The sequence below is a fragment of the Anas platyrhynchos genome, chromosome Z (assembly GCF_047663525.1).
Source record: "Anas platyrhynchos isolate ZD024472 breed Pekin duck chromosome Z, IASCAAS_PekinDuck_T2T, whole genome shotgun sequence".
In the NCBI taxonomy this organism is placed as follows: Eukaryota; Metazoa; Chordata; class Aves; order Anseriformes; family Anatidae; genus Anas; species Anas platyrhynchos.
The window spans coordinates 23,831,219-23,858,578 of record NC_092621.1 but is presented as its reverse complement, the minus strand read 5'-3'; positions in this window follow the sequence as shown (position 1 = coordinate 23,858,578).

The following is a 27,360-nucleotide window of genomic DNA, read 5'->3' as shown; positions in this document are numbered from 1 at the left end:
CTGCTGATGAGCTTTTCTGTCAGCAAGATTCATAACCTTGGATCATCTTGGACTACTCTGTTTCAGAGACTCTGCTTTCTTAAAGGGCATGCGTTCCCATTACTGCTTTCCGTAACTAATTCTTCTGTGTCAGTAGCTGAGATCATCTGCTCTAATGCTAAGCCAGTTACCCACATACCCATACTATTATCACGAATAAAATCCCAGCATCACATAAGTCACTATGTGCATAATTCTCTAGTTGGCTTGCATTCCACAGCAATGTCAGTGTGCTGCTTAGTGGGTATGTTTTTGTACCTGTCCTAATTCTGACATGACAAGAAGTACAGACAGTTGTTACTCTACTTTCAAAAATCTTCTCTAAATGACACAAGTGTCCCAAGACTGGATAAAATATTTTCAAATCAATGAGACTTACACACCATTCTTACATCATTCTGTTTAACATCTCTTTTAAGGAGCTAAGAACTACATAAGAATCTCAGCTCTTGCTAAAAGAAAAAAGAGAAAAAAATAAAATAAAATAAAAAAGCCCCTACCACCAACATAAATATATAAATAACAGTCCATAAAACTGGTCTTTTCAACAAAACCTTACAAAGGAACATTGCAGGTTCAAATATCTTTAGGTAAAGAAGCAAGTCCCTGCATGCATTTTTATTTAAAATCTTATTATTTTAAAAGTATTATCTTTAGCATTTTGTGAACTAGATCAGAATCATAGAGTGATAGAATGGCTCAGGTTGGAAGGCACCTCTTGGATCATCTAGCTCCAACCCCCCTGCCATGGGCAGGGATGCCACCCAATAGATCAGGTTGCCCAGTGCCTTGTCCAGCCTGGCCTTGAACACCTCCAGGGATGGGGCATCCACAGCTTCTCTGGGCAGCCTGTGCCAGGGCCTCACCACCCTATGAGTGGAGAATTTCATTCTAACTTCTAAGCTAAATCTCTCCTCTTTTAGTTTAAAACCATTCCTCCTTCGCTTATCGTTATCTACCCGAGTAAAGAGTCCTTCTCCATCCTTTTTTATAAGACACCTTTAAGTATTGAAAGACCAGAATGAGATCTCCCTGGGGCCTTCTCATCTCCAGGCTGAGCATTCCTAATTCCCTCAGCCTTTCTTCATAGGAGAGGTGTTCCAGCACTCTGATCACCTTTGTGGCTCTCCTCTAACAGCCCCACATCATTCTTGTGCTGGGGGCTCCATATGTAGACGCAGCACTCCAGATGGAGCCTCACAAGGGCAGAGCAGAGGGGCACAATCCCCTTCCTCCACCTGCTGGTCACACTTCTTTTGATGCAGCCCAGGAAGCAGCTGGCCTTCTGGGCTGCAGGTGTGCACTGCTGGTTCATGTCAAGCTTTTTGTCCAACATAACCCCAAAGTCCTCTGCAGGGCTGCTCTCAATGAGTTCTTCTTCTAGTCTGTCCTCATGTCTGGGATTGCCCTGACCCAGGTGCAGCACCTTGCACTTGGACTTGTTGAACCTCATTAGGCTCACATGGTTCCACTTCTCCAGCCTGTCCAGGCCTCTTTGGATGGCATTGATTCCTTCTATCACATCAACTGTATCATATCAACTGCACCACTTGTCTTTTTCTTCTTTTTTTCTTATTTTTGTTTTTGAAAAGGATGGCAAAATCACCACTTGTTCCATGGCAAGGAACTCTAATGGCATTCCAACCCTCTAGATTTATCAATGAAAAAATGTCATCCAGTAGTAAGATTTAGATGCCCATATAACTTGCATAAGCGTATTTCTAGAACTGTAAGCATTTTGCTGCTTATCAAGTGTTATTTTTGTTTTATGTTTCATGGAGAGACAAAGCTGGTGAATAAAAGTGCTTTTGGAGATATAGGGAATTGATAAATATGTAAGGTTGCAACAGAAGATATGAAACATAATTAGAAGCAGTTTGTTGTTTCCAAGATGAATACAAAAAAATACAATATGCAAATTTCTCTTTACAAAATACATCGATGTTTGAAATGTTCTTTTACACATGATAACAGGTTCTGCCATTTCCACTGCATAGGATTTTTAGTTTAATGTAAAGTTTTTTACCATGGGCATTTCTGAAAACTAGACAAATACTGCAGTCACTCTCCTTTGGAAAAGTGGAGTATCAGTGCTATGGTACCAGACAATGGCAGTTTTTTTTTCTATGAGGTTGTTCCTTAATGTGGAAGAAGTAATACACCATAACTTCTCTATACTACAGTTAAAAATTTGCAAAATTTATTGATATGACCATAGTGCACGTGCTAGCATAATAAGATAAGGAACCAAAAATAAAGGCAAAGAAGTGATTTGGTAATTTTAATTTTCAATACTTTCTTAAGGTTCTTACACTTAGAGAACTAAACCTTAAGAGAGTTTTACGAAATTCCTTAAATTCATTGTTAGTTTAAGTTGGATGTTTTTCAAAATATCTTTTATATTTTTGGTGCTGACTCAGATGTGAAAAGATCCAAAGAATGATATACAATTTGTAATAGCAAAGTTCTGATATGCAATCAACCTTTTATTGACACAACTGTTAGGCATTTTCTGTGCATGGCAAAGTCTCAGAGTACTTTTTGGAACGTTGTAAATCAATCCAAGCTATAAGTTCTTAGCACATCATATTGTCATGAACACTGCTATGAAACTACTCCACATTTTTAGGAGAAAAAATATTTTTTTTTTTCCCTATGGAAATTATTTGAACTTGGATTATGAAGACATCTCAGAATTTGACCTTGTGGTGACTCATAGCAAAAACATCAGTTGGAAATGACTTGTGAAGAATAAGAGTTTAGTATGAAGTTGATTAAATAGCAGCTGTAAACTGCCAATGCAATGCAATCAGGAAAAAAAGGCAAACATGACACTAGATCTGGAGAAATACCTTGAACAGATATGAAATACTTTTACAGTCAGTGTACCAAGAACTCGTGAAACGTTATATATACAAGGACATTCAAAGTAGGTTTGCCATATTTGAGATAGATTAGGTCAAATTATAATGAGGGAGAGATGGAGGGGAGAGGGGAGATTACAGGAAGCTATAGGACACTGGAAGAGCCTTGTTTGTGTCATGTAGTAAAACGCAAACTATGAAGGAGTATGATAATTTCTTAAAGGTAGCAGTGATGAAGAGGAGTGGTATCTAATAAGGATGACATTGGCACAAACAGAAGTAGATGGCTCCTAGCCATTAAATTTAGAGGTTCTTTCAAACAAAGCTATGGAGCAAACCACCTAAGCAATCCTTAAACTGGTGATAAGTTAAATTCTGGGAGTAACAGTACCATGCAGTAGTGGAAGTCTGAGCTTCAGCACTTAGGAGGAGCACTTAGGAGGTCAAATCCAGCATGCCCTGCTGTGGAAACCAAATTGAGAATCAAGAACTTTTTTTTTTTTTTTTTTTTTTTTTTTCCCCACTGTAATATGTTTCTTGTGGGAAATTCTAGCTTATCAATTAATATTTTCCCTATTCCAAATTGGAATTCCTTCTTATGCTGAAACTTTCAAGATATTCTTTTCCCTAAGATTTCATTCTTTGCCCAGACTGAAGGATAAACATTTGTGAGAAAATGAAAATGTGAGAAAGGAAAAATTCCTTGCACTTGCACTTGTTAGCAAACATACTTACATATTGCCTGATAGGACTGGGAGGTAGTGATTTTCACCATGATTCCCTTTGCTCTACAATATATTCTACTTCCCAGTAACCCCAAAACTGTTTTATGTATCCTCTGTAATAGCAAATACACCATTTCCACCTCATTCTTACTCTGAGTCAAATCTTGTGGAAAAATCAGATGAAAAAACATATTCATATTACATGAATTTTGATCAGTGTTGATGGGGTATTCAAGACAGCCTTCAGAAAATAGCTAAAACTGGAAGCACAGTAGCTGACAAACCTAACAAGTTTAGAAATCTTTCTTTAAAGTGAAAGATAGGCAACATGTATAGAGATTTTCCTACAGAAAGGAAAAACTATCTCTCATTCATGAACGAAAAGATATTGAAAATGTTCTCACTAAGTGCCATTTCTGGGAGGTAAAAAATGTGGTTTAATTCAGGTGATCTCACTCCTTTTCCTTGCTTTAAAAGACATTTGAATCGATTGTAGTCCAAAAGAACAAAGAACCCTTCCAAAAGTGATGAATGGGGTAGTGTTCAGGATGGATCCAATCCAGCCTTGAGAAGTGCTGGCCATGTGCACAGTCCAAACAGTTGAGCTGCCCTACAGCTGCTGACCCTAGAAGCCCTGAATTTCTAAATTTTTGGCTCTGTGTCAGAAACCCTAAGCCCTGAGGTTGCTGATCCCAAGGCAGCTCCATGGCAGGGCTGCCTGTCTGCCTTGGAGCCTCTGTCCTGAGGCACACTGCAAGGGGCATGGTACACCCTACTGCCAACAGCAGTAGGCCTTCAGAATCTGAACGAGCTGGAAGGAGATTCTTAGAAAATCCGACTTTTTGGAGGTTTTCTCTGAAGACCTTTTCTGACAATGATTTAATTCCCAAGATAGCTCCCCACCTGACTGGAGACTGGAAGGACATCAGAGTCATCAAGTGCAGCCAAAGGCAACAGTGCATTACACAAACTAGGGAATTCTTCCAGATTTTCTTTCTTTCCTTCCTTCCTCCCTCCCTCCCTCCCATTCTTCCTTCCTTCCTTCCTTCCTTCCTTCCTTCCTTCCTTCCTTCCTTCCTTCCTTCCTTCCTTCCTTCCTTCCTTCCTTCCTTCCTTCCTTCCTTCCTTCCTTCCTTCCTTCCTTCCTTCCTTCCTTCCTTCCTTCCTTCCTTCCTTCCTTCCTTCCTTCCTTCCTTCCTTCCTTCCTTCCTTCCTTCTTTCACTCCTTCCTAGGCATTTTTACTTGCATTGTTCAGTCAAATCCATTGGGCAGTTCTGCTCTGAGTTTTGCAGTCCCTTCTGGCTTGTACAGATAATGTTAACATAATGATAACATGCTTAATTGTCTAGTTGAACTGGAGCTAAAAAGCCTGAAATAACAGCACCAATAGTTGTTATCCATCTTCCATCCTAAAAAAAATTGTTAGCTCTTAAACGTATATTAGGAAAGAAAGCAACAGTTAGCTGAGCAGAAACGTGGGAGATGAGATACAGTTGGAGTCATCTGCCCTTTTTATTTCCAGATCTGGATTAGTTCTTAGCTGTCTTCAAACTGTTTCAAACCTCTGATCCAGCTTCCTGATATTTTTTTTTGGTGTCCCAGGTGACTTGCCACGCATCTCCAACCTGCTTTAGTCTCCTCTTGTGCCCTCAATTCCCTCATCTGTACTTGGATGGAGCATCTAAACAGCCATCAGTGAAACAGAAGATATGTTTCCTGCAGCTCTCTCCTTGCCCTGTCTCTCCATGTTCAGCTACTGGCCTTTTTCAGCATTGTGCTTGTCCGGATCTCAGCTGCATGCCAGTGTTTCCTCTCCCCGGCTGTCAGGAAGCGTTGCATATGCCTAAAGCAGGGAAATGGCTGTGCAGCAGCACAACAGGCAGAGTGGTGATGAGAAAAGGAACAGCATAGCTGCAAGGTTTAGCACAGTTTTTAAAATAACCACCTTTTATTTAAGCAAAGTGACCAGAGGTAGAAAATAGCAAAAAAGTGGACCGATCGAAGATGTTGGTAGAGACAGAGAAGAGCTTTCTAAGATTTTTCATGGCAGATAGTTAAAATTAAGCTGCCAGGAAGAAAGGAGCTATTTCAACAAGTTTACTGATTCAAAAACTACCCTGAATTTCCAAATCTATTGGAAGTGGTTAACACCATTCTCAGACATTTCAAACACACACAACTTGCTATTTACCCCTTCATTTTACTTTTTTCCTAAAAACTTTGAACTAGTTTATAACAATACATAATTGCATATAAAAGGCCACATTCAAGATGAAAGATTTTTAACATGACAAAATAAACTGATACACTTCATCTGGCCCTTTTTTATTATTATTATTTTTAGTGTATTAGTTTATGGTATTTTCCTCCTTTTCAATTCCTCCTCCCATTTAGCATCAGAGAAAAGCTGCAAAATGTCAGAAACTCTTGTGGAATGGGAGAATAATTTTCTGTCTGCATTTATCAGATATAAAATGAATAATATTATTCTTGACTCTTATTTTAGTTTGCCTTTCCCTTAGTTTCTCTTCAGTCACATGACTATGGCTAGAGCTATCACAGCATGAAGTGTCAGAGTTCACCGACTCACACAGACAGAAAGCAAAAATCTTCTGGCTGTATGATGAGAATAAGCTTTTTATGTAATTTCTCAACCATTTCTCTTCAATACCTGTCATTACATTTAGAGCACATGAAGAGCTCTAAAAGTGTCAAAAGAAATGAGAATCTGAGAGCATGTCTAAATATAATGCTTTGTTCAGGCCCAGAACAGTGAATTTGAAAAAGCATCTCACAACATCACTCGTGCTTTTTGTTATCTGGGGTCTTTTGGTTAACGTAAATGGCTGTGCAGCTATTGAAACTGATATTCACGAAACAAAAAAATAATTCATAATACGAAAGAGGAGAAAGCTACTACATTTTTCTCCTCTGACTAAACTGAAAGTTGTTGTTGTATTTACAATATGCAGTATTCTGGAGAGAGAAGGAGGTTTGTGTGGGACTGGCCTCCCAGAAAGATCAAGCAGCAATGGCAACAACAACTTTGTTGTTTCGTGGTTTTCAGAGGCGCATTCAAAGCCCTTACAGTAAGAGTACATTAAAAAAAAATCTTTAAAGAAACACAGCCAAATATTACATTTAAAGCAGAAATGAAAACATGGTTTAAAATAGACTAGAAAACACATTCCAAAGAGACACCCTTCTAGGCTCTTGAATGAAGCTAAGGAAGATATCTGCAAGTCAGAGCAGAGAGTGGTCTTGAAAATAATACAATCAAACATCGTAAGAATACCTTTAAGAACCATTTTTTAGAGAACTTATTTTTTTCTTTTCTAATTTTGCATAACACTAAGTAATTCTTTGTGGTGCTAGAGCACAATATAATTCCTAGTTAAGTGTTTTTCCCCACACCTGTAAGAAGAGCCACATTGGCTATGTTTGCTCTGCTAAATAAATAAGGTCCAAGGAAGAAAGCAAGAGTGTTGTCCTCATGATTGCTCACATGGATTGGTCAGTACTTCACTTTGTTCTGTTTGAGCCATTCTGACTAGCACTGTCCAAGGCAAAGCTACTCATACTTCTAGGGTCAGCTGCCTTGAGGGACTGTTCCCCCAGAACATCAGTGTAGAGGCATTATATCAGAGCTCATTCCCTTCACAGCACACGGTCCTCGAATGCAGTCCCATCAGCCTTTGTGTCCTCTAGTGTTTTCTCATACCTCCTTTTTACACCCCAGGGCATGCAGCAATTACCACAAATTTCAGCCTATAAATATCCACTCTGGCACTGCATTTTCTTTGCATTACTTTAATCGGTCAAAGGCCCTCTTTCCAGAGACTGTGTCATTGTTCCCTGTGCTCCCAGTGCTTAGTTGCACACACATATCAGCTGCAACAGGTGAAGTTCCACACAGCCCAGTATTTATCCACCAGCACCACTATACCCAACTTCTTAGGCTGAGAGCATAGGAGCAAGAGCATAAGAATTAGCAAACTGATCAGAGAACACTATTTCCCTTCTTATACCCTAACGCTTTGTGCCTAAGGATTTTCTGAGGCAGAGATTATTTTATTCTCTTTAATTGCTTCTGCAGCATGAATACCTGTCTATACATAAAAGAAACTGAGCATGAGTTGTGATTTGCCTAAATATGTGCAAAAGATGCTCCAGTTCTACTCTGCACCGTTAATGGAATTTGAAAAACAAATTTAAAAAACAAGAGAAGATTTAACTCCTTATAGAACATTGAGCCTTGAGTTTTTATTTTTAAGATATTCTGTACTGCCATGAGGGCCAGGGCTTTTTACTTTTTTGAACTGAAAGCCGTATTTCTCATGAAATCCATTGGCTCTGGAAGCAAAGGCTTTAGGAAGTTACCTGAGCTATCATGAAAATTGGACACGCTGAGCAGGCCACAGAGCATCTGATCATAGGGGCAGGGTTTGAATTCAGAGTTTTCTTATTACAGCACCATACTTTTCCGCTACTTTTTTTTTTTTTTTTTTTAGCAAAGATTCTCTAGGGCTTGAGGGTTTTTAAAACAGTACCTCATAACCAACTGCCTTTGATAGCTTATGAAAAATGCTATAATCTATGAAATCTGTCATTGCTTTATTGAGTGCAATGCTAATACTGGCAACAGCATTTGAAGCAAGTTGAAGCCTGTTTATCATCTCTCTTGGCAGCGCCTAAGTCTGCACAGTGTAGTAATGTATTCTGGATAAATGTTGTTTTTAGTATTAATCTCATATACAGATGAAGAAATTGAAATTATGGAAAAATTTTGTGCTAATAGGTATAATCTTTGCTCAATCTAGCAATGCTAGAAGGTAATGCCAATCAAAATCAATAAATTTTATGTATTCAAAATCAACAAGAAAATATTGCTGCAATTCAGAAGTAACAACAACAACAAAAAACACACTTTTGTTTGATTTGTTTTTTAATATAACTGCTTGCCTGTTTCAAACTAGGCAATACTTTCTCTCTTTGTGGCACATCCAACCCAGGTAGATTACATGTTTATTTGCCTATATATAGCACTGAAAACACACACACAGAGCAAAACATTCTATATGCTATTATAACTCAAACAGAAGTTGTGGGTGAATATTGAAATTAGTGACTGTAACTCTATAAACAGTATGATGCTGAAGGTCTACCTATATGACTATGATGGTACATTCTGGTTTTAAAATTCCTGACTAATTGCTAACAAACTGTTCACTGGTGCACTTTAAGAAAAAAAGGTGGGTTCTGCTCCTGGTGTAAAGCAGATAGCCTCAACAAGTGAATGAAATCAGTGTTAAACCATGCTATGGCCCCACAGAGGGGAGCATGCCCACAGAACGGGGTGCTGATTACAGCATCAGGTTGATGCTTTTGGGGAATGGAACAAGAAATGGCAGAAGAGATTCCTTTGAACCACAAGAAAGGTTTTGTTTGCATTATTTTCCCTTGCTGGATCCAAGTTTAGACTGGTTCTCATTTTATCTGCACACTGTTCCCCACCTTCATATGAGTACACACAAAGCGGGGGCTTCAAAGCTTGCAGCACTGGCCTGACTCTGTTCTCATTAAATGCATTGGCAAAAGTCCCAGTGGCTTCAACAGAAACAGGATTAGGCCAACTGTGAATGCTTTGAAAATCTCACCCAAGGCAATAAATCTACCATTAATTCACAAAACGAAAAGCAAACAAAAATGGTAGGAAGATAGGGGAAAAAAAGAATCATCATGCAGTTTCTCCAAGTGATTTATCAGGGAAGGGACCAGAATTATATATTGCAGTGTAGGGTGCCTGTGGCTGGTACATGAGGCATTGGACACACTCCCCTGCTCAGCCCTGTGCATGAGGTCCAGAAGAATTAGAATCCTTTCAATGTCACCATTTGCACAAACTCACAGAATTTACATGGTACAAGAGCAAGGCAAGCTCCAAGCTCAGCCTCTGTGCTCCTCCTGGGCTTGGGGAAAGACCCAAGCATGGGGCAGCAGAGCTGGGCTGGCTGGGAAGAGCACGTTTAACCTTTTCCCACCGTGAAGCATGGGCTGCTCTGACCTGCAGTCTCCTAAGGCACTAAGCTCTCATTTTTTTTGACATATCCACATCTAGTTGTTCTCAGCTCACCTCACACGTCATCCCTTTTAGCCCTCTAATAATTACTACGAGTGCTTCTCTTTCAATTACTGCCATTATGCTGGTGCTTCTCTGGCACAGAGATACATTATGTAGCCATGAACTTTTCCTATAAATGGGAGCACACAGCAAGCATGCACACCATATAAATGGCACCTTACACTTCAGTCTCAGTTTATTTAAATTTCACGTATGACTTCATATCCTGCTCATTTTATTTTGTGCACACCAAAAATACAGAATTTTGGAGCTATAACTACAAAGCTTCTACCTTCCCCCTCCTCCCTCAGTGGAGAAAAAGGATTACAGAATCACAGAATCACCGAATGGCTCAGGATGGAAGGGACCTTAAAACCCACCAAGTTTCAACACCCCTGCCATGGGCACGGACACCTCCTACCAGACCAGACTGCCCAAAGCCCCATCCAGCCTGTCCTTGAGCACTTCCAGGGATGGGGCATCCACAGCTTCTCTGGGCAACCTGAACACAAGAGAATTTTGAGATTCTTGCATGAAAACTTGCATGTCCCATTGAGGACACTGAAAAACAGGCAGGTGTCCTTCAGATGAAATATCCTGGTGACAAAACTGCACTTCTCTATAGGTGGATAGATGATACCTGAGCTCAGATCTTGCTGTGGATTTTCTACTGTATTGCATCCCAGGGTGGCAATAGACATTTGAACTACCTTTATGAGGTTTTGAAGCTACAGATGTTTACAAAGTGGGGTTCATGTTATTTGTACATCTTGTTCTATTTACTCTCACAAACCTTATTTTGGGGGGAAAGGAGGAGAGTGCGGGGAGGGGTGAAGGAAGGATTGGCAAGAACTCATCTTCCTCTGAGGAAGAGATGAAAATGGGCAGCTAGCTCCTTTCATCACCTGGCAGGTGTTGTCTGGACTTAGGAGAATTAAAAAATAAAAATAAAAAATTATACCAATAGTTTCAAACAATGGGTCAAACACAATTAATGGGTAAACCTGGCACCTTTATAGCTTTGAAAAAGTCAGCCCCATTGCTAGAAACAATACAGTTAATCTTTTTGCTCCTGAGATTTTAAGTTTTTATACTGAGATAACAGTAAAGTTATTCTTAAGTAACTTTAGCACTCTCTTTGTCCTTTGATAGAGGATTCAGGGAGGTCCCAGAAAGGCATGCATGACACTTGCTGTTGTTGGTTAGTTCTATTTGGCTGCACTTAACTTATTCGGTATGGGTGAAAAACACTTACTATGCAGCAAGGAGGATTTTCTACAGCTTTCATTACAAATGATTAAGTGATTGTTCTGTGCTTGGCAAAAGAGTAGTGTATTTTGGGAACATGAAGATAGTTTTGTCCAGAGTTTTGTGTTCCAGTCCTTGTCTGTGTAGAGTGCTTTACTTTCTGTTGCAATGGGGAAATCATTTGGCTTTGAATTCAGTGGGACTGGACTTCTGCCACCCTCTGCAATGAATAGCAGAACCTGCATCTGAACTTCTTTTCATCCTTTTTCTTCCACCCCTAGAATCTTGCTGGGTTCTGCCACATTCTCCAGCTGGGCAGAAGGGAGGAGAATCACTACAGAACTTCCATAGAATGAGTAATACTCAAAACATTATTGGCAACACTCTTCCATGAAAAGGTATCTTTGGAAATTGTCCAGGCCCTTGTCACTTCTCACAAATGCTCACACTTACCTTTCACAAAGTGACTCATCTCTCACACATGCTGACTTTCTGGCTGTATAGATAGGTGGCATTTCCCCCATCACTATTAATGAACAACATGCACTGCCCTGGAAAACTGGAACAGTTTTGTGTAGGCCCATGGCATGTTGGATTGGTATCGGTGAACAAGGGTTGGTCCTGATTTTCAGAGGAGAAGGGCACTCATATCTGCTGCTGACATCTGTTAGGAGAACAAGGATTTTATGTTACTGAGATGTTAGTACATATCTTGCTTCAGGCACCTAATAGTCTGTGATTTTTATTTCAACTGATATTATAATGGTAGTATCCACAAATTTTATTTACAAATTCTTCTGTTCACAGAATTACACAGTCACAGGATGGCTGAGGTTGGAAGGGACCTTTGGAGATCATCTTGTCCAAGCTCCATGCCAAGCAGGGTCAGCCAGAGCACGTTGTACGGGGTTGCATCCAGGCGCGTTTTCAGTATCTCCAGAGAAGAAGACTCCACAGCCTCCCTGTTCCAGTGCTCTGTCACCCTCACAGTAAGGAAGTGCTTTGTTTTCTCATACTCATCTGGCATTTCCTGTGTTTTGGTTTGTGCCCATTGCCACTTGTTCTGTCACTGGGCACCACTGAAAAGAATCTGGCCCCATCCTCTCAACATCCTCCCCACAAATTAATGAGGTCTCCCCTTAGTCTTCTCTTCTCCAAGCTAAGCAGGCCCAGCTCTCTCAGCCTCTCCTCATGTGACACATGCTCCATTCACCCTTCTGTTGTGAGGAGCCACATCCAGGATCCAAAACAGCAAAACAGAAGTGTAAAGTTCTGTCATCCCCCTTAAAACACCAAGGCCTTCATACTTGCATTGCTGTCAATTCAAAACCTGATATCCAAAGTCCTTTCTAGCTTCATGCTAGCATCTTTCTTGCACAACTTCAAGACCTTAAGTTATATCTTTGTGCATTGTCAATGTGAAAGCAAAACTACTAATGCATAATAAGTACAAACAAACAGAGAATGTTTGGAAGAATAGTGACTTGAAAGCATACCATTCATTTATCTGTAAATAACCTAGGAGTTCGACACTCACACAAAAATTACTGTTGGCACTCTTGCCAAAGAATTGCTTCTAAGCAGACTTTTTTATCCAGAGCTGGGTAAATAATTGTTTTGGGGGGGCTCACTGGCAGATCATAGGAATTCATTTTGCATCAAGCTGGAATGAAGTACTCAGCCAAATAAAGAGCAGGGAAAAAAAATATATATATATATTGAGAACAAGGTTTGGGGTTTGGGAGGGGCTGTTTGTTTGCTTATTCATTCTTTCATAAAACTAAAGTTGATTTCCAAATTCTTTGAACTAAAAATCAAAGTATCTCAAGACTATAAAGTTGACATTTTTCCACTGTTAAGACTTTATTTTCTCCTTAAGCAGCTCACAAAAATGACCATAATTGAATCACTGTCATACAGGAATAACGTTTCAGCCAAAAAGTTATGCCCAGATTTCTCTGTATATCAGATATCTTCATGTGGCACATCTCCACTTTATTTAATACACAGCGGGAATGTGCTGAAATACAAAACTTAGTGCAATTTCAGTAAATCTATGCAAAAGGGCAAGTCAGCACAGGAGACAAAAGGAACTATGATGCTCAGCTTTTAGTTAAAGCTAGTAATCCAGTGGATATTCGTGTTCACATCAACCTTATTAAACCTCACAGGACTGCATAATTTTTTTCCCTCTCTTTTAGTGTACCCTGGGATACTTCTGACACATCTGCTTCTCCATATGTTCAAAAGTCAATTGTGATCTGGGAACGGGAAAAGGTAAATGTTGTGAGAACAGAAAATCACACATTATATGAAATAAATTTATTGTCATTGATATATTTCCTTGATATTCATTACTAGTGATTTATATTAGTGAGTTGATAAAAAAGTAAAAGATTACATTATTCCATGAATATGTTAGATGGCAATTTAGATCAAATACACATTTGAGTATACATAATGTTCAATCAATAAAACAGTAACAACAACAAAAAATATTCATAGATAATCTTTCAAATTGTTACTGTGTGCTTCAGTTTATCTCTTTTCTAACTACTTTCCATGAACGTTTTAGCAAGTAAACTTGTACACAGAAATACTCATGAAAGCATTAAATATTAAGGGATTATTGAGAACATTCAGAGGGAATATGTTTCAGATTCATAATCATAATAATTTGCACTGAGATATGGCATAATGGTTGTTTATTATTATTATTATTATTATTATTATTATTATTATTATTATTACATTCATGAACAAGAACTACCTATTAAACCAAAACAGTCTGAAATTTTAATAGGAACTGCCAGACAAAGGCACAAAAAACAGCTATCTATAGATTAAGACAAGAACCATGAAAACAGTCAATGAAGAATGGTGAAGAATGAATTTAGGGAAGCAAGTTTGTTCACAGATAATTTATGAATGGAATTTAAATATACAGAAGACATGTGCTGCAGTGTACTGGTCCCTTTCACAGTAATCAGTGAATAGTCAATGCATGAACAATGACGGACTAAATGGTAGTTATGGAAGTGACTATAAATTGGAGGAATGCTAATGTCGATGAGAAGTTTTGTACTGCCTTCACTGGTCTGTAGGCTAGGTATTAAGGTAGCAGCTAGGAAGCTTAACTTTTACCGGCAATCCCACTTTGAAATGGATATTCAAATTTAGCCATTGTCATGCTATGACATTGTTAGAGGGAGACAGCCAAGCTGCTTTACTGTCTCTGGTTTCTGTAGTCTTTGGCAAAAGTCAGAGAGTCCCAAATGCTTGCATAAGATAGACTGTGCAAGCCCGGTGCTGACAATAGGCTGAATTAGCTGCAACAGACAGAGCCTTGTTGGAAACCAACAGCACGGTGCACAGAGGTGAGGTCTGAGCACTAGGATAAGTGGCTGGAGTGGCAGTTTGTGGCAGCTGAGAGACAAAAGGTTAGTACCGGTAGCAAAGGTTGATGCCTCTGAATTTAGTCTGCTTAAGGATCTAGGAAAAAAAATCCCTGGTTTGAGAGGCAAGTGGAGATTACTGCAATGTCTGTGGGTTTGAATATCCAAGGCACTGATGATCACTTCCTAGGATATAGACGAACATTTCTTTTGAAAAATAGAAATTCCCATTCAGAGAAGTGAGTGAAATCAAATATTATTTTCTGCTGTTGCACTTGGATTGTAATGGAAAAAGATATGAAAGCCTGGCAAACACTGAAATGTTATGGGTTTATACCTCTGCCATTTCCCATGAGAGCTGAAGCTGGCTTTTGGATCTCCAGACACTCTAGAGCATGCCAATCCAGGAAAAACATATTTGGAAACATATTTGAAAACTACCCTACATTCCTTTTCCAGAACTGCACTTGGTTTTCTGCTAAGTGGTTTTAAGTAGGCTCTTAGCCAGTGCATATTTCAGCCCTTCACTTCTGAGTATGAAGTACATAATCAGAAACCCCCAAACTGAACTGAGATAACATTCCATCCCAGGGCAGTGGCAGATAAAAATGGTCGAGTCTGGAGTTTCCTGACTCCATACGAAGGGCAAAAAGTTGAAGACTAGAATTTTGGAGCTGAGGATGTAGTGTATGGATTAAAAAGCAAGACTGAAATCAAGAAATAGACTCTTGTTCTAATGATGTCTTTTAAAAAAACAATCAGACAATCCTAGGGTGCTGTGCCTTTCAGGCCAATATGGAGTACTCCAAAAGAGCATCCAACATCCAAAAGAACAACATGATTCCCATGTCCACTTGTATCATGTACACTTTGATATCTTGCAGGAAACATGACCTTTGTATAAGCACCTAAAAATGTTACTATAAAGTACTAAGGCACTAGGTGGGCACAGGCACCAGCAGAGCCACATCATTTTGAGAGCAGCCTATGCCTATGCTTCAGGAAGGAATTCTGATTAAATATCTAAAGAGAGCACATCGGCTGCAGGATGTTTTAGAAAACACCCTTAACGGTGTTGTGTAGCTATATCCCCTTGACCTTTCTCACACTTATGTGCCCCTAGTTTGTATTTGCTAGCCTCAGGCAAGATTTTGGCCTTTATAACACTGATATTTTCTCTGTAGTCAAAAATTGTTCAGACACATATGCTACAAGAAATTTTAAAATGAAGTGTTCATTTCTTAAAGCAGTTGGATAACTACCTGGCACACATTTGGACTCTGGCTGATAACTGTGGTATTTATTTTTGTATTTTCCTGCTTCCAAGTCTGTGCACTCTGATGAAGTCCTGACCACTTTATAAAAAGCAGAGGGTGACATTAATATTGCCAGTAGGAGGGTGTAAGCTACAGACATTTGAAAAACAAAACAAAACAAAACAAAACAACAACAACAACAAAAAAAACCAACACAACACTACATGGCTCTTTTTAGCTGTGTGTCCTACTGAGAGCTGCTTACTGGGAAAGAGAGAGGTGGGAATTAGCCACTTCTGTTACGAATGTCAAGGTTCTTGGAGGGCTCGAGTAACAAGAGGTGCTGAAAAGTATGGCAACCAAATCCTGATCTCCTGACACTAAGCTTGTCACTTCTGTGGCATTCTTGGCCTCCTCTAACCCAGTGTCTGGGAATTTGAGACTTAATCTTTGGTCTACCACATGTTGGTGCAGAATATAGCTACTGCAAAATGAGACCGACCTACAAATGGGGTAAAATCTATTTTAAAACGAAAAATCCCAGCCCCCTCATTCTTTGCTAGCCTAGACTTTTTTAGAACCAAATTTCAGTCTCATACTGACCACTTAATACCATGTAGGCTGTGTTTCTCACTCCAGACAGGCGGGAATGTTTTGCTGTTTGCCTTGAAAGTCATCATGCATGTCCCTGCTGGGAGCATCTATTCACGTTCACCATAATGCAGTTCATTTTCTCATCCTTAACATCAGTAAAACTCTATCTGGTTTGGTCTAAATAATAGACTACATGGGAATGGAAAAGCTGTCATGGTAATTAACATTTCAAGAGAGTAACCAAGCTAGTTTAGTTTAGCTAGGTAGTTTAGCTAGCTAGATTAGTTTACAGCTTGGTTTTCAAGGTCATTGTTCAGTCCATCACCTGATTCAGTGATGAACTGTTAGCCATCATAGTCCATAATGATTTCACATTCAGTCTGCACAGCTGAGAGCCTAGACAGGGTGGAGAACCCAAATATCAGCATCTTCTTCATTCACAGTCCATGCAGTTTATGTTGAGACTGTAGCCAGGTCAACAGAGATGCATTACTTCCACTGTCCTATAAGATCCTTAGCTTGTGGGGGCCTGTAGTGTTCCCATTTACTTACTTCTCAGTACTGCTACTGTAAGACATGAGGAAGCAGATGTAAAAATATAAAGGTAGCTTTACTTGACATAATATATGACACATTTGTGGTGTTGCTGGGTAACGGTAGCAGACTTTATATATTTTTTATTGTTAATGAAGCATATTATACCCTCAGCACAAGATTTCCGCCTTGTCTGATAGAGATTTTAGGGTAACTCTTTGAGGTGAAGTCCAGGAATGTGCTTCTTCCAGCTTGCTCAGAAATAAAGTTCATAGACTTTAATATTAAAACTGTGACTGTTGTCTGGGAGGTTGAGGTACTGGCATCGAAATATCATAAATAAGAAAGGTTCACCTCAGACCTACTCTTCAACCTCAGGCCTAATCTTCAACCCCTGCTTGCTTCTGATGGCTCTAAGATGGCTCAGTGTAAAAAATCTTTCTTCAGTAGCAGACCCTCTGTACTTCGCTTAAAGAAAGAACAAGCTCTACTATTCCACAGAGAATAAAAATTGGTGAAACACTGCAAGAACACTCCGCCTTCACTCAACTGCTGCCCCACATACACTGCTGAGAAAACTGAACGTCACGAACAGATATCCTGACAGCATACAGTGGCAAGTTCATGATGTAATAAGTCTCAGATAGCTGCACTTAGACACAGCTTTATGGCAGTAAGAGGCACAAGCATTTTCTAGGACATGCTATGGGATTCTCTTGCTCTTTCCTGTTTGTCCTACCCACCTCATTGTATTTAATAGTAGATCTGTCTGGGGGCAGGCCCCTATGGCTTTATTATTTCACATCTCCCAGTCTTGAATATATATATATATATATGTTTATTTTTTTTTTCACCTCACAGAATGTATGAATGTATTGTCTACTCTTCCCAAATAGTCTCTCTGCCTTGCTTGTAAAGAACAGCTTCTACGTAGCTGTTACAGGCCTTCATGAGCACAGGTATGTGCCAAGTATTTGTACTTGAGCACATGAGGTACTCATACTTAAAATTCAAATACAGAGCAAGTTTCAGGCTCTGTGAAATGCATTGCTAGCATGTTTGATTTCATCTGCATGCACATTGTATAAGAAAAATGAAAGCAAGGGAAGAGGTAGCAAGCTTGCTCCCTCTCATTTGGCAGAGTGCTTTTGGAGCAGCTGGGCCTGCTCTCCATTAGGGTGACCTAATTCTGCATACACCCATATTGATCTGATATGCGTCACCATCAGCTCAACATTCATTAATACAATTGGGTGCAGAAAGCTTTCAGGGGAAATAGATGAAGGGAGAGAACAATGTATGCTACCCTCTTAAGAGTAGGAGTGGAATTAGATTATTTTTGTGCACTTCAGCTGAAGCCTACTCAGTGACATTTTAAGCAGTCGGCTCTCAAAAGCCCTGCCTGCCGCCCTCACCCACCACAGCACCTTCAGCCATGGTGACGGGTGTGTGGTGGGTGTCACCCACCACCATGCCACATGCCCCCCTGCCCTGGGTGGCCAAGGAGGCCTGCCTGGTGGTGGGGCAGGCCTGCAGGCAGTGCTGCCTTCGCTGTCCCCTTCCCACCAGCAAGGGGAGGCACCCTGTGTTTCTGCTGATACACAACCAGAAGGGGTAGCATGGATACAGCCTCCTGCTAAGGGTGCAGAAGCTTCCAGCTGACCACCTTTGCCTTTTCTTTCAGTGCTCTGATGGGGCACAACAGCTGTAAGTCAGAAACAGCAATTAAAAGTTTGCCACCGTATCCCCCGCCAGCTTTTCCCACTGGGGACAGGGATCAGCACGAAGGCCAAGGGCATTGTTCGTTTCTTAATGGCACCACTGTAACCATGTTTCCCCAGCAGTGTAATTCCCAGCTTTCGCCTGTGTAAGTGAAAGAGAATACCAGCACTGAATTAGTCTCGCAGCTCCAGCTCTGTGGATTACACCCTGAGAAGCACGAGGTGGGTCCATGGCAGCAACCTTCCTGCATATACCCACAGACACTCGAGAGGCTGCATTTGCCTGCCTCCTGCTTCGGGAGGAGAAAAGCTTGTCCCTTCTTGTTATGTTTCTGATTAAAATCAGAACTCCTAGATGTGTTCACGTTAAAGAAAATATGCAGGTGTAGATGAGCATGAAAAGTTAATGAGACTGCTTTGTGCTAGAGGCACTAACAGCCATATTCTCCCAACTGGTGCGGATACTGTACACTTCTCAGTTGAAGACTGCACATAAGAAATGCATGGTAAGGTGATGTGAAAGCTTTATGGGTGCTGTGTTGAAAACACACACTGTATATACCAAGTAAGAGCCATGCATTTTTAAAACTGGTAGGAGAAAGCACAACGAATCATGCTCCTACATTCAGTTCAGAGCTTTGCTGAATGCTGATCTCATTTAATTTTATTCAGACTCCCTGTTTTGTCTCCACAGAGGCACTATCCGTGGCCGTTGCTGCTTCCATCACACTACTGCTAAACTAGAGCTGAATACAGTCATAAGATATGCAAGGAAATTAGGGAGATGCAAACTATTTACAAATATTTAGTTTGACCACAGTACAACAGTTGATTTGTTGTATAATATTAATATTGCTATAGAGACAGCCTTGGTTTTACCACACTGCTCCTAATTATAAGAGGAGAATGCAGCAGACATGACATGGGAATGTAGTTTATCAAAAAGGAGGCTTTTATAAGGCAGAACTGGAGAAAAGCCTGAGGGAAACTGTTACTCCATTCCAACACACAGTCTGTGCAATATTTGCCATACTCAAAGAACAGCAGAAATGAAACAAGGATTTTTGAGTGGTGCCCCATAGTAGCTGCCATTTGGTGTACATATCAAAAAAACAGGCACTCTGAAGCACACTCCTGTCCCTCTGCTGTGAGTTTGCTCTGCACAGCTAGTGGGCTAGTGGTTCCATTCTGCAGTTGCTATGAGGGATACCTGACCCCTCAGACATACTGATTCCCCCTCCTGTGGGCATACAATTATTCATAGAAAAATCTATTCTAGGACAGAAGAAATGAAGGGAGGAAGGGTGGGAGGAAGGGAGGGAGGGAGGAAGAGGAAGGAAGGAAGGAAGGAAGGAAGGAAGGAAGGAAGGAAGGAAGGAAGGAAGGAAGGAAGGAAGGAAGGAAGGAAGGAAGGAAGGAAGGAAGGAAGGAAGGAAGGAAGGAAGGAAGGAAGGAAGGAAGGAAGGAAGGAAGGAAGGAAGGAAAAGTTTTATCATGTTGGCTTTTTAGGAAAGGCATTGCACTGTCTTATGTCATTCCATATTAATACTCCACAATAGTCTTGAACACTTCTATGAAACATAGAAATGTCCTGAGATAAATTATTTTGTTTAAGCTTCTATTTTTGGCATGGGAGATTTCCAGTGTAACTAAACAACAGTGAAATGTGTGGTGAGGGGAGAGAGGAAAGTGCTCTGTGGGTACTGTGATCAGTTCATCAATGCAGCTAGCTTGTGGATGTGCCCTAAGTCCTGCCTGATCTTCTTAATGCAATGTAATCCTTAATCATCTATTTTGACACCTAACGAGCGCACACACGTGTGCACTCCCAAGGCATGTATCTGTCTGTCTTGCCTTACTAATCCCTACGTACAGGCTCTGTCTCTGCAAACTCTACTACTGTGAATGACTCACAGATGTACTGTCTCCCTGTCTTGCTGTCTCTCTGCCATGTAATCATCATAATTACTCTCCACCATGAAGAAGGACTGGAAACAGTAAAACCTTCCACCTGTTGACATACGGTGAAGTCTGTGCATGTTTCTAATTGGGAACACAGTTTGTCAGGCGGGTGTTGAGCTTTAAAGGCCACTGCAGAACTTTTAATGATACTGATGCTCTTGCTATGAAAAAGTCCCCTACTTGACACAGCACAGGCCTGTGGCATTAGGGTGTGTGAAAGGACAGGTGGTAATTACTCATCAGGAATCAGGCAAGGACTTTACCTTGAAGAGAAACAGAAGAAATCCTTTCCTGAGCACCTGATGTTGCCAGGCTGTCCCACCTGAACAGCTACCAGGCTGTACTACTGCTAAGTGTCCCACAGCTACAGACTGATGGAGCACTCCCTGCACTGCCTCAAACACCAACACAGAAACAGATTCAGGGATCTGTCCTTCTGAGATGACTTTTTCTGTCAGGACTGGGCCTTGGTTGTCTCTAGCAAATTTCAGGAACTGGTGGTAAAAATTAAAGTCAGTATAGAAAACTGGGAATTAAGCACTTTTTTTTTTTTTTTTTTTTTTTTTTAACACTTTTAATGAAATGTCTTATCTCAGCTTATCTCAGGAAGTTAAGATGTGGTGATTGCAATGAAAATCCCTGCATTGTTCATGCCTAGATGGCTGGCAATATTCCCATGTAACCTGCTACATTCCCTCTAGAGTGAATACTGGGACGAGTTTATTAATGCTGGCATTGGTGGGATAAAGAGCAGCTTTCAGGACTCCACTAAACTTATTATGTTAGAGGGATAATTAACCACTCTGCAGCATAGCAGAACTCTTAAATAATTATGTGATTGACCCTTTCTCCTGCTCCCCTGGAATCACAAGGTGAGACAAGGTAAGAGCAGTAGATGTCCTGCTTCTGACTCCAGCAGAGACCTCCATTTCAGCAATGGCAGGTGCAAATTAGTAGTTCATGAATTTGGGGTTAGTGCTCAGCACAAATCTAATTCTGAATCCGTTGAAGTGGATGCAAGTTTTGTTATCCAGCAGAAATAGCATTAAGCCAAGGTGCTATGCCACTGGAGGAATGCTACTGGCATAGCAGGGGACGGGGTTGTGAGAGTGGTGGCTGCTACAGCACATCAACAGTCTCAGCTAATTTGACATAGTCTGATGTCATTGTTGCCAATGCACTTGCTCCAGGAGTGTAATATTGAGTGCAGGGGACACAACAATCTTCACCAAAATGCCCACACTTACAGCAGTTACTACCGAGGTGTTCAGGACATGCCTACCTAGTGAAGTGGAAGCTGCAGAAGCAGCACTGTGAGCTCTGGCTGAGCTGCTATAGGCACACAGCACTTCAGTGCAGGAAAAAGGCACCAGTTCAGTCCTGTGCTTGCTAACATGGTGAAGTGATTGTATTACTCTCCTTTTGATGTCAGTTTGAGAACCTGCACCATGTTCCACCATGCAGCATAGACAGGCCCCAAGGTATCAATGTCCCTCATGACTGAAATACAGATAAAAGTGATGACACTTTCATGGCACTGCCATGTTTGCATGTAGCTAGTTCTTGAGCTGCTGTTGTATGTTCCTGCTTTACTACCAGTGAGTTATCATGAACCCTCTGGAAGACTTAGCTTGCTCTTTTATGAATACTGAAATTAAACTCTTCTATGGGTGTTATGGTAGAGCCTTCTGTGTTTTGCAGAGCCTTTACAAAGAAAGAGTAAAAATGCTCAGTATGCATAAGCAATAATATTTCCTAACAACTTTATTTACCATGTTAGTTAAGCACAGCTTGCATCCAACCTGGATTTCCAACTCATCAGCCATGCATGGCTTAGACGCTGCTCTGACACTCACCCTTTCTGATTGCTGAGACTTTCTTGGAGCCAAGGGCTAGGAGAGAGACCACCCTGCCGGGCAAGCATGAGTGCCTGGGTGCCGTCTAGACAGCAGATGGAGTCTATGCAAATCTCATGGAGTCTCAGGCTAAGATGTGCCACACAACAGCTAAGAGGCAGAAGGGGAGAGACCATCTTCTTACAGTGCTTAGTCTCCACAGCTGAGCTTGTGAACAAACCTAATCCCTCCTGGTGCAAGGCAGCCAGGTTAATTCACACCACCTCCCCATTGTGGGTAAACTAATCTCTTCGACTTTGGACTGGAAAGGGAAGGGAGTGCTTATGCTAACTGCTTCAGCTGAGCGGTGATAATGACCAGCTGAGAGTTCAAGGGGTAGCCAATCCTGGCTGAGCTGTAACTGCAGTTCCCAGCCTGGAGTAGGGGAAGTAAACTCTGGAGGGCAAATCTCAGTGACTACAGCTTCATAGGAGTGGTTTATTTGGCCAAACACCACGCCCATGCAGTTGCCACAAGAATTATTTTGCACAAACTTTTTTAATGGTCTAGAAATAATGGGGTGAATGAGACAGTAAAATGCAGGGTTAAATTTTGGTAAAAATCTTACAGCAAGCTTTAACACGTTGACAGGTTCCCTAAGGATGAGGTAAAAGCTTCTATTATAGTGACATTTATTTCTGGTTATTTTTAGGGTTCACAATGTGTTCTGAAGTGGACAAGACAATAGTAGGTGTGAAAGATTCATTTGCAGGAAGATGGGCTGTGTGACCTTTAGTTATTAGTAATCATAGGGAACATAAGAGCCTTCTAGATATCTCTTGAGATAAAAATACATGATGCATATCCTGCAAATCTGCACGCTTTGAACTGGCCGTGGAAAGGAGAAACAAGATAGTTGTGGACAGCACAAATGAAAAAATAAAAAATAAAAAATAAGTAGTGCTTGCAAAATAAGAATTCTTCACATTATGGTAAAAACACAGTAATTCTCCCTGTGTGTTAAAATGCAACATACACTTTGAGATACAGTTGGTTTGTTTTTTTATGGAACCAAGTAAATGAATCTGTGAGACAGGTAAATAATAAGCATAGAAAAAAAAAAAAGAGAGAGAAAGAAAACAAAGAAACAAACAAACAAAAAAAAAGGTGGAAGAGGAGTCTGAGTTCAGAACGGATCAAGCATGGCATTGTACGCCTAATCTGGAGGAATATGCCAGGCATGAAGCTTTGAGAAAATTTCCATTCTTGGACTTCCTGGGACTTTTAGATCAAGTGCATTATTATTTTGAATTCCTCTATATCTCAGGTGTGAGGGTCCTTATTTCACATTCAAATAACTCTTCCTTTTCTGAAGCTTACAAAACTGGCCTCACATGCAATCCCATGGCTAAGATTTCCTCCTGCTATCTCTACCTTGTGAGATGAATTGTTAAGCTGGGATAGTTTTCAATAGCATTAAAATAGAGCATACCACTTTTGCATAGCAAAAACACATAGCATTTTGTGCAGTGTATTTGATTTTGAGAGTTTTTTTGGATGCATTTCAAAGAGAATATAAATTGCAAGCATGTTTTTGTCAATCAGAGCCAGGTGCTGCTTTGTTGGGGGGTTCTGCTGGTCAGGTTTTGGGGTGTTCCTAGCTCTGTTTTAATCTGTGCAAGTGTTGCTCTGGCATGGGAAGGTGCTGATGCTGGGAGGCACAACAACTGTCTGAGGAAATGTTAAGTGTTGAGATGGAGAGGCAGGGACAGGGATGATTATCTGTGGTACAGAGATGGAAGATAGAAAAGATCCATGTACATGAGGAGCTACAGCTTGTTACTTCCATATGCTGCTGTACAGTGGCAGAAATACAATTTTGCTGTCGCAAAGAAGAGCGTTTACAAGCCTCTTGCATGCAGAGGAATGATTCCTGGCCCAGGCCAAACACAGCCATCCTCACTGTGCAACTGCAGCTGCCATGCCAATGGCCTGGTGAAGCACTGCCGTTTCTGTGGGTAGCCCTTTTTCTGATCCCAAATGCCCCCAAGTGAATAGGACTCTGTTCAGAGAAAGCATTGCACTGCAGAGTTAGAGCTTGACTGAGATTTATGTCTGAACAACATTACACCATTTTGGCAGTGCCAGCAGGTCAATCAAGTGGGTATAAATGAGAACCAGCATCTGAGGCAGCTATAAAAGAACAAGGAAAGCTCTGGCAGCTGAGCAGTGAGTATTTGGTCTGCAGTATTTTTGTTTCTTTTCTTTTGGTTGGCACGTTGTGTAATTTATATGGCAGCTTGAGTGTATGCAGTGCTTTGTAACAGATAAAACATTCTACTAACCATGAAGGGAAATAGGACGTGAAGAGACAGAGAACTTTGCAGGTGGAGAGGATGCTTCAAACGTATAGAAAATAAGAAAAAGGAAAAAAAAAAAAAAAAAAAGAAAAAAAAAAGAAAGCCACTGCAGAAATTAAAGAAGGTATTCAGCTGCGTGGGAAATGGAAAAGCAGCAACACTGAGACAGGCTGAAGGAGGAGAGAGCAAGAGAGGGATGGTTGGAAACAAAAGACTATTATCTTGCCAGCAAACATAGAAAAGGAGAGGGAAATGGAGGGTAGCAAGTAATTTAGGGAGGAATCAGCAGCAGTAGCTGGTAACACTAAGGAGAGGCTCTCAGTGATGGTCAAGTATGTGCTGCTTAAGTCCAATTCCAATCCAGCATTTCCACAGGAAATCATTTTCTGGATTTAAATACAGTCCAGACTGAAGAGATGGATGAGCCTGAGCATCCTTGTAGGAGTGGGTGGTCAGGGGGCATTATGACACAGAGGTTTGTGTTCACTCAGGACAATGCAGACAAAGTTAAAGGATGCAAAATGTCTTTCTATGGCTTGATGAAACAAAGAATAAATGGATGATGTGTGTCTGGAAATAAAAGGTCTGTCTTAATCTTTCCTTCTTTGCTTCCTTCCTTCCTTTATTTTTTCTGGTCAATCCAAGTGCTTTATCATATACATGCAACAAAATATTGAGTTATAAAAAGTTTGCAAAGTTCCAGCTGCCATGACATGCTAACCTAACCCTGTGCTACCACTGGGAGTGATGCAGAAAGCAGCCTTTTCTAAGAAAACGGAAGGCTGGTAGTGATCATTATGTATCTGGCCTTGTTGCTATGGAGCCAAAGTGCCAACGTCATCTCGTTAGGTGGGAATAGCCATTACCACGAAATAGCAGTTTAAGATTTCCTTGTCTTGAATGCATTTGTGCAACTTTTGATAGCTGGCCTCCAGCCAGTGTGGTAAGAATGAATATTCTTATGAACACTTACAATGGAAAATGTTGTTGGGTAACTGTAGTGTGATGTTTACATAACTCTCCACAGATCAGTTTTATTTGTATTAAGTCACTGCTTTAATATAATTTGGAGTTCACAAGGCATAAAGCATTGCTTATTTGGAACAAAATTTGGATTTTTGTTGTATGCTTCATCCTTTAAGAGCCACTCTGAGTGCATTACCATTGTTCCTTGCTTAGTTTTAAGGGGAATAAGTCTGGTTTTGATCAGCTTTCTCCCTGTTCTGCCGGGGATTTCTGACTGATAGCTACATTCTTTTTGTTCATGAGAATGAATGAAAGATCATCTTAATGCATTAAAGATAGATACAGATTGCATATAGCTCCACCCACATTCATAACAGAGAGATGTTCAAGCAACTCTATTTCAGCAGTGTTGAAAATACTCTGTTTCTATCAGGATAACTCAGTTCGCTTTTTCAGAATAGACTGAAGAGGCTCAGAGTATTTCATTTGATGTCTCTTACTTTGTTGGGTCTATGCTGATCAAAATTAATTACTTCTGGCTTGTACAACTAGGTCAGATTAACATTTTCTCAACTTTAAGTCTTCTTTGAAGAAACCACACTGAATCAATTCAAAACAGATAAGATATGCACATGAGCTATTCATTTCACATTTTTTTTTCTTTTTTTCTTTTTTTTTTTTTTTAACTGAGAGATGTCCGTTCGCTTATCGGAGGAAAATCAAAGCTACTTGTCATCTGGACGTAACTAGGAAAACATTTAACTTCACAAAGAACAGAAACTGCTTATCTGTGATCTGTTTCACTTTTCTGAAATCTGTTTGATTAGATTTTCTACTATTTCAATAAACCTAATAAAATGAGTCTGGAACTTTCCTGATGCAATCTACACTGGTATTTCAGCTTTGCATTCTTATAGAGTGCTGGCACTGCAGGCTTGGGAATTGTTCATACATTTTGGTAATGGTTATTTTTATACTAGAGGCAGTGTTACACTATATGTATTTTTGAAGTTATAAAGTATGGAATATTCATAAACCACTTCCCTGCATTCATCATCCTGTTAGTTTAATGTTTTAGAGACGAAAAATTGTAACTATTGCCAAATGAGCACCAGCTGAGTTCATTCCACTCTGCATCTCTTTCCTCTTCTGATGGGTGAGATAATTAATTAATTAGCTAATTGAGAGTGATGGGCTTAATATAGTCAGAATCATGATTTGGGTCATGGAAGATGCAACTTGATCTTCATTGTAAAAAATCGAGTATAGATGTTCATGACTGGGTTAGATCTGAGACCTGACTATCTTCTACCTGGCATACTGGGCTTTGCTCTTTTATTGCTCCTTGTGGCAGCACCACACAAGAGCATACAAGGGAAAGACAGCTGCAGAAAGGAATGAGTACAAGGGAAGAAGCACCTCCTTGGTAGTCTCCTGCATCATGAAGAACCATGAGGCATCTAGAAGCAGGGTATTAAAGGTTCTAAGTGCATGTGAGGCAATCTACCCAGCTCTAATTTTTACATATCAACGTTTCACTCAAGCTGGAGTTTCCCGATATACCTCAAAGACAAGTAAAACCATAAACAAAGTACATTGCTGGACTTCTGCAAAGTGTTTGATGCCATTTCCCACAGCCTTCTCCTAGAAAAACTAGCAAGATATAGACTGGATGAACGGTCTGCAAAATGGGTAGAAAATGGGGTAACAGGACAGCCTGAGAGGGTGATGATCAGTGG